This window comes from Eurosta solidaginis, chromosome 3 (assembly GCF_040869045.1).
Source record: "Eurosta solidaginis isolate ZX-2024a chromosome 3, ASM4086904v1, whole genome shotgun sequence".
NCBI classification, from domain to species: Eukaryota; Metazoa; Arthropoda; class Insecta; order Diptera; family Tephritidae; genus Eurosta; species Eurosta solidaginis.
In genome coordinates, this window is record NC_090321.1 from 38,087,298 (window position 1) to 38,095,315 (window position 8,018).

Consider the following 8,018-nt stretch of genomic DNA (forward strand, 5'->3'; position numbering starts at 1 on the left):
ACGATATGGGTATCAAACGAAAGGTGATACTGAGCATTTTAAGAGGGAGTGGGCATTAGGTCTATAGGTGGACGCCTTTTCGAGATATCGCCATTAGGGTGGGCCAGGGGTGACTCTAGAATGTTTGTACGATATGGGTATCAAACGAAAGGTGATACTGAGCATTTTAAGAGGGAGTGGGCATTAGGTCTATAGGTGGACGCCTTTTCGAGATATCGCCATTAGTGTGGGCCAGGGGTGACTCTAGAATGTTTGTACGATATGGGTATCAAACGAAAGGTGATACTGAGCATTTTAAGAGGGAGTGGGCATTAGGTCTATAGGTGGACGCCTTTTCGAGATATCGCCATTAGGGTGGGCCAGGGGTGACTCTAGAATGTGTTTGTACGATATGGATACCAAATTAAAGGTATTAATGAGGGTTTTAAAAGCGAGTGGCCCTTAGATGTATATGTGAAGGCGTTCTCGCGATATCGACCAAAATGTGGACCAGGTGATCCAGAAAATCATCTGTCGGGTACTGCTAATTTATTTATATATGCAATTTCGCCTTGTAGAACTTATTCATTTTCTTCTACTTAATATGGTAGGTGTCACACCCATTTTACAAAATTTTTTCCAAATTTGCGTCAATAAACCAATCCCGTTACCATGTTTCATCCCTTTTTTCGTATTTGGAATAGAATTATGGCATTTTTTTCATTTTTCGTAATTTTCGATATCGATAAAGTGGGCGTGGTTATGGTCGGATTTCGGCCATTTTTTATACCAAAATAAAGTGAGTTCAAGTAAGTACGTGAACTAAGTTCATTAAAGTTATGTCGATTTTTGCTCAAGTTATCGTGTTAACGGCCATGCGGAAGGACATACGAACGACTGTGTATAAAAACTGGGCGTGGCATCAACCAATTTCGCCCGTTTTCACAGAAAACAGTTATCGTTAGAATCTATGCACCTACCAAATTTCACAAGGATTGGTAAATGTTTGTTCGACTTATGGCCTTAAAAGTATTCTAGGCGAATTAAATGAAAAAGGGCGGAGCCACGCCCCTTTTGAAATTTTCTTTTATTTTTGTATTTTGTTGCACCATATCATTACTGGAGTTGAATGTTGACATAATTTACTTATATACTGTAAAGATATTAAATTTTTTGTTAAAATTTTACTTAAAAAAAAAATCTTTTAAAAGTGGGCGTGGTCCTTCTCCGATTTTGTTAATTTTTATTAGGCATACATATAGTAATAGGAGTAATGTCCCTGCCAAATTTCATCTTGATATCTTCAACGAATGACAAATTACAGCTTGCAAAAAATTTTAAATTACATTCTTTTAAAAGTGGGCGGTGCCACGCCCATTGTACGAAATTTTACTAATTTTCTATTCTGCGTCATAAGTTCAACTTATCTACCAAGTTTCGTCGCTTTATCTGTCTTTGGTAATGAATTATCGCACTTTTTCGGTTTTTCGAAATTTTCGATATCGAAAGAGTGGGCGTGGTTATAGTCCGATATCGGTCATTTTAAATAGCGATCTAAGATGAGTGCCTCAAAATTTACTCAAGTTATCGTGTTAACGGACGGACGGACGGACATGGCTCAATCAAATTTTTTTTCGATCCTGATTATTTTGATATATGGAAGTCTATATCTATCTCGATTCCTTTATATATGTACAACCAACCATTATCCAATCAAACTTAATATACTCTGTGAGCTCTGCTCAACTGAGTATAATTAGAAAGTCGTCAAAAGCTATCAAAATGAATACTTTTAAAATTATTCACTCAACAAAAAAGTATTATTTTTTCCAACCTAAATTGTAAAAACTAAAAATTTTAAAAATGTGTACGTATTTTTTTTTTTATCAAACTCAACGATTTTGCAGGCGAAATAAACACGTATGTACCCATATACAAAAAAACTTTCTTTTATTCTCTGGTATATCAACAGGATCTGTAAGTATTTTCTGTTTTATATTTTGAATGTGTATGTATATCCATATATGTGTGTAAGTTACGGCTTATAACTTTTAACCGATTGAAGCAATATTTACTGATTTTATTGCATGCTTTTGCGGTAAGCTTAGACAAAAGAACTGAAAATAAGATATGGTAATAGAAATGTGGGGGAAGAGTGAAGAAAATACCGAAAAGGGGTTGAGCGCGAGATAAGAAGAATGGGATCGCCAGAAAAAGGCACAGAGTAAAGAAAGTGGGATGTACCAAGCAATAAAAGGGGAGGAGGGATAATGTGGGAAAATAAATATTGTTTTATATAAACGGAGCCTGATTTAGGTTAGCATACATGTTTTAAAATTTGTTAAGTTAAAGACCCAAGATATCGATATTTTAAAAAAATAAGGGCCACTTTAATAAAAATACGCATCCCGAACAACGTTGGGTACCCTGCTAGTAATCAATAAAACTTTAGAGGAAAATGAATTTTCAAGTAGATTGTTTAAACAACTGGTCCGAAATTTCTATACCAGAGCACGTAATGAACTAGAAAACGAAGAAGTAAATAACAAAATATACAGAGCGATAACCTATGTCCCAAGAATAGCAGAGAGGATCAAGAGATCGGATTTATGTATATGACATATTTACAGCAATACAAAGGACAGAATTCCAAATGATGAGAAATCTAACTTAATATACTCCCATGCAATGGGACGAGTCTCACTTACGCGAGAAGTGACATATATGTGGGGACAACCAAACTAAAATTAAAGACAGGGATTTCCGGCCATAAGTCGAATATTAAACTTAGGAGCAACGCTTTAGAAAATAAAACGACCCATTGTAAGGTTACGGGCCACTATCCCCATTTCCAAAATGTTACTATATTGGACATAGAGAAAAGATATAATAAGCGCTTCACCATGGAAATACTCCACATTATGAACCTTCGGTCTGTGAACTTTAATTCATCGGTAACAAATTTATATATGCCATCAATAGCACACCGATAACAAAATGGTAACCCATAGATAACAATCCGATAACTTGTCGATAGGGGTTGTTATCGAAAACATACATTTAACATTTCGATAACGAATCGATAGCATGCCGTCCGGTTTCGATCTTGGTTTCTCATCTTATCTTTCCTTGGCGTAATCGATAAAACTCCTCAACCAGGTCCGGATGAAAAATACCGTGTATCGAAGCACAATATGTAGATTCATAGCTATGTTACGATGCCTCGAGCAAAAAACACTGTATCAGGACTACAGGACCAGTCTTCATGTTGTCTTTGCTGACACGAGTGCCCCATGGTCCATCTAGCAGTCACTCTCAAAATTACTATTTATATTCAGTAATGCTACACAGCCTCCGAGAAATCACGCATTGAAGCGTGGTTCACACTGCAAGAAATTTTATATCTATCCGTGAAAACTGAAATGACAAGTCTTTCGCTGAGATCTGCGTCTTCTCAATCTGTCCTACTGAAAAGGAAGCCCAAATTAAGAACATTCGTTGACAAAAGTCTGTTAAGTACGTTTTTTTTTTTAAAGCTGCAAGTATGCCCTGACGTGTGTCGTACGTACGGACGTTTGTCGTACGAAACAATATGAGCGGCTGTGTACATGTACATAATATATTTGTGTGGTATTGTTTACAGCAAAGCACTGTTGCCATTGCCCAGTTTGCATGCATGCTTATGCAAACATTTGCCGTCTTTCAGTGAGTTTTACAGCTCCGGCTCACGCTCATTTCTCACGGGAATGCTCTGGATCATTGAGAGACTTGAGAAGCAGATGTCGTGAAATTTTCGCACACGTGAAATTTTATAGGCAGATGTCGCCGCTGTTTTCATTTAACTCATACGGCGAAAGGCTAAGCAGCGACATCTATTTTTGAAAAAGTATTTTTATAGGCCGCATTGCCAACCTAAAAAGAAGTAATTAACAAATTATCTGGCTCACAAATTGAACCAGACTTCTATCTGGATTTATCTGGCTCAAATCGTTGTTGTTGCATTTACATGCAAAATTATTTATCTGGCTCAGGATTTTGCCACCGGATGATAGCTATTAACTTTTGGAATTACAATTGTTCATGGTGAAAATGCCAGAAACAAATACTGAATAAGAATATCTAGTTCATTTATTTGTAACCTCCAATTTTATATAATAATTTTAGGATACTTCAACAAAATTATAAACAATCATTAGGCCTTTTTGTATAATAACTGCAATTGGTCCAAAAACAGCACAAAAAATATTGAACAGGCAACTCTGTCTTGTGAGAGCGATCAGCTGACACGTTCTTACGGAAAAAATCAAATTCCGGGCTACGAGCGTACCTACCTGCGTTGAACGTCGGTGGGTTTTCGTTTACATTGCACACTCAAAAGTTAGGTCGTGTCAGCTGACACGTTTTTTCTACGTACGTTCATGGGTAACTGCCGCTTAAAAGTATGCAAGGGCGTGCATTGAGTTGGGCCTTCAACGAAGTGGAATTCTACAATGCTTAGGAGGCTAGCCATGAAGGTATGGCCTAATCTCCTAAATAGTTCGACTTGCGCGTTATATAGCTCAAATTTATTGATCAAACATTGCACTGTCACCGAGTTTTAAACTATATTTCAGGTTTCAAGTCTCTAGATATCCAGGAAGTTAGTTAAAATTCGATTGCAAGATTCCCAATTTAAAACTAGTTTTCTCAATATCTCGATCCATGCGCCACCTAGCGGATTTTTTTTTGATAAAATATTGCATTGTCACCGGGTTCTAACTTACGGCCCAAGTTTCATGTATCTAGCTCATCGGGAAGTTACTCGAAAATCGATCGCAAGATTCCCCCCATTTTGAAAGGATTTGCAGTTATCTTGACTAGCGCGCCACCTATCGGAACTTTGTTTTCTATAAGTTGTATTGCCACCAGGGCTCTAACTAAGTTCCAAGTTTCAAGTCTCTAGGTAACCGGGAAGTTTGTTAAAAATGGATTGAAAGATTCCCAAATTAAAATTTGTTTTCTTACTATCTCGATCCGCGTGCCACCCAGCGAATATTTTTTGATCAAATGTTACATTGTCACCGGGTTCTGACCCACGGCCCAAGTTTCAAGTCTCTAGTTCACCGGCAAGTTACTAAAAAATCGATAGCAAGATTCCCCTCGTTTTTCAGGAATTTGTAGCTATTTCAATTAGCACGCCACCTAGCGGAACTTTGTTTTTTTATTTATTTATTTAATAGTCTACAAATTGAGCAATTTAAACAGACAAAATAGCAAATAGCAGTACATTTAAAAATATTATGTCTTATACAAAGCCAATGTGCAGTGTAAAACATTAAGTAAACCATCTTAAGAGTTATAGTTACATATTAGATATTAAGAGGTGACATTTATAATTGGCGAACGTGCTCAGAACAGAGCTGACGCGAATTGCTCAGAAAGGAGCTGATTGCCCAGTAGGGGGCTAACGAGACGTGCTCAGAAGGGAGCTAACGCGAACCGCTCAGAAAGAGCTGCTATATCTAATATATAAAATTCTTCTGTCACGGTGTTAGAGGCTTAACTCCTCCGAAACGGCTGAACCAATTCTCATGAAATTTTGTGAGCATATTGGGTAGGTCTGAGAATCGGCCAACGTCTACCTTCTTTTCCATACGTGCCTAGGGTCTTGAGATCAAAACGTGGCCCCGTGTACCCCTAAAATGTGTTTATACAATATAGATATCAAACGAAAGCTGTAGATGAGTGCTATAGTACAGGATAATTTTCATACCCCTGAGTGATTATGGCCTCGAGATATGTGCCAAAACGTGGACCCGGGTACCCTAGAATGTGTTTAGACAATATGGATATCAAATGAAAGCTGTTGATGAGTGCTATAGTACAGGATAATTTTCATACAACTGGGAGGCTAGAGTCTCTGGAGTCTAGCCCAAAACGTGGACCCGGGTACCCCTAGAATGTGTTTATACAATATGGATATCAAATGAAAACTGTTGATGAGTGTTATAGTACAGGATAATTTTCATACCCCTGGGTGACTAGGGTCTGGAGATATAGGCCAATCGTACAAACAAATTCTAGAGTCACCCCTGGTCCACCTTTATGGCGATATCTCGAAAAGGCGTCCACCTATAGAACTAAGGCCCACGCCCTTTTAAAATAATCATTAACACCTTTCATTTGATACCCATATCGTACAAACAAATTCTAGAGGCGCCCTGGTCCACCTTTATGGCGATATCTCGAAAAGGCGTCCACCTATAGAACTACGTCCCACGTGCTTTTATAATAATCATTAACACCTTTCATTTGATACCCATATCGTACAAACAAATTCTAGAGTCACCCCTGGTCCACCTTTATGGCGATATCTCGACAAGGCGTCCACCTATAGAACTAAGGCCCACGCCCTTTTAAAATACTCATTAACACCTTTCATTGGATACCCATATCGTACAAACAAATTCTAGAGTCACCAGAGGTCCACCTTTATGTCGATATTTCGAAAAGGCGTCCACCTATAGAACTGAGGCCCACTGCCTTTTAAAATATTCATTAACACTTTTCATTTGATACCCAAATCGTACAAACAAATTCTAAATTCCGCCCTGGTCCGCCTTTATGGTGATATCCCTAAATGGCGTCCATCCGTAGATCTATGGCCTACTCCCTCTTAAAATACTCTTTAATACATTCCATTTGACACACATGTCATAAAAACACATTCCCGGGTTACCCTAGGTTCATTTTCCCACATGGTGATTTTCCCTTATTTTGTCTCCATAGCTCTCAGCTGAGTATGTAATGTTCGGTTACACCCGAACTTAGCCTTCCTTACTTGTTTTTTAAATTTTTTGTGGTTCGTACGTCAAGCGTAATACAAATTTTAAAACACTTAAACAAATAGCTTTTGTTTTGCTGGGTTGAGCTTATTGGTCGTCTAAATAAGCAAAATTTGTTTTTGTTTGATTTGCTTCAACGCGTTTCAACGCTTCATGCGTCATCCTCAGAAAGCTATTTATTGAAATATTTTAATAGTTTAAAATTTTTTTAACAACAAACATGAAATTATTACTTACATTGATTAATTTACATAAATAGTATCACATTTTTTTACACTGTGTACAGAATACATATACATATATAGGTACCTTAATGTTGACATTTACTTGTTTTATTTTCTTTTCGCACAACCGCAGTATAGACATTACTTATGTTGTTTATATCTTCTTTGAAGTTCATTACATTGTTTATCTTTTGCTGTATTCTTAAGCTCTCTAAAATTAGTCTTGTCTTTTCTCTTTTTTCTATATCTAATATTTGTGCATTGTCAAAGTCCGCTATATGGTTACTCTTAGTCAAATGTTGCGCGAGAGCTGTGGTCATTTTCTTGTTTTTTGCATCCGCTCTGTGTTCGTTTAGCCGTATACCCAGTTGTCGCTTTGTTGTGCCCACATAGTACTGATCGCATTTTCCTCATCTTTGCCGTTGCACTTTATTTGGTACACTACGTTATTTTGTTGCTCTTTTTCCACTTTGTCCTTTGTTTTGGTAAAAATATGTCGTATAGTGTTGTTAGGTCTGTGGGCGTAATTTATATTTTGAGATTTTATGGTTTTTTGGAGTATTTTGCTATCCGTTAAGCCCGGTATAAATGTTACTCCGATAAATTTTTGGTTTTTTTCCCTTTCACAATTAGATGTTTCCTTTTCCTCTTTGCGTATTTTTTCCTTTGTATTTTCTAGAAGCCTGTCAATGAGCTTCTGGGGATAGCTGCTTTTAAATAAAATACTTTTTATAATGTATTGGGTTTCGGCCATGAACTCGATGTCTGTAAGCGTTATGGCTTTCCTAATAAGGCTTGTCGCTGTATTTAGTTTTTGATTGTAAGGATGGTTCGAATGGTAATTAATTATTCTTCCTGATGCAATGGTTTTTGCGTACCAATTCGTTAATAGTTTTTTATTATTTCTAATTATTTGTAAGTCTAGGAAGGCTATTTTACTTTCTTGCTCTTTTTCTACTGTGAATTTTAAACTATTATGCTGTGCGTTCAA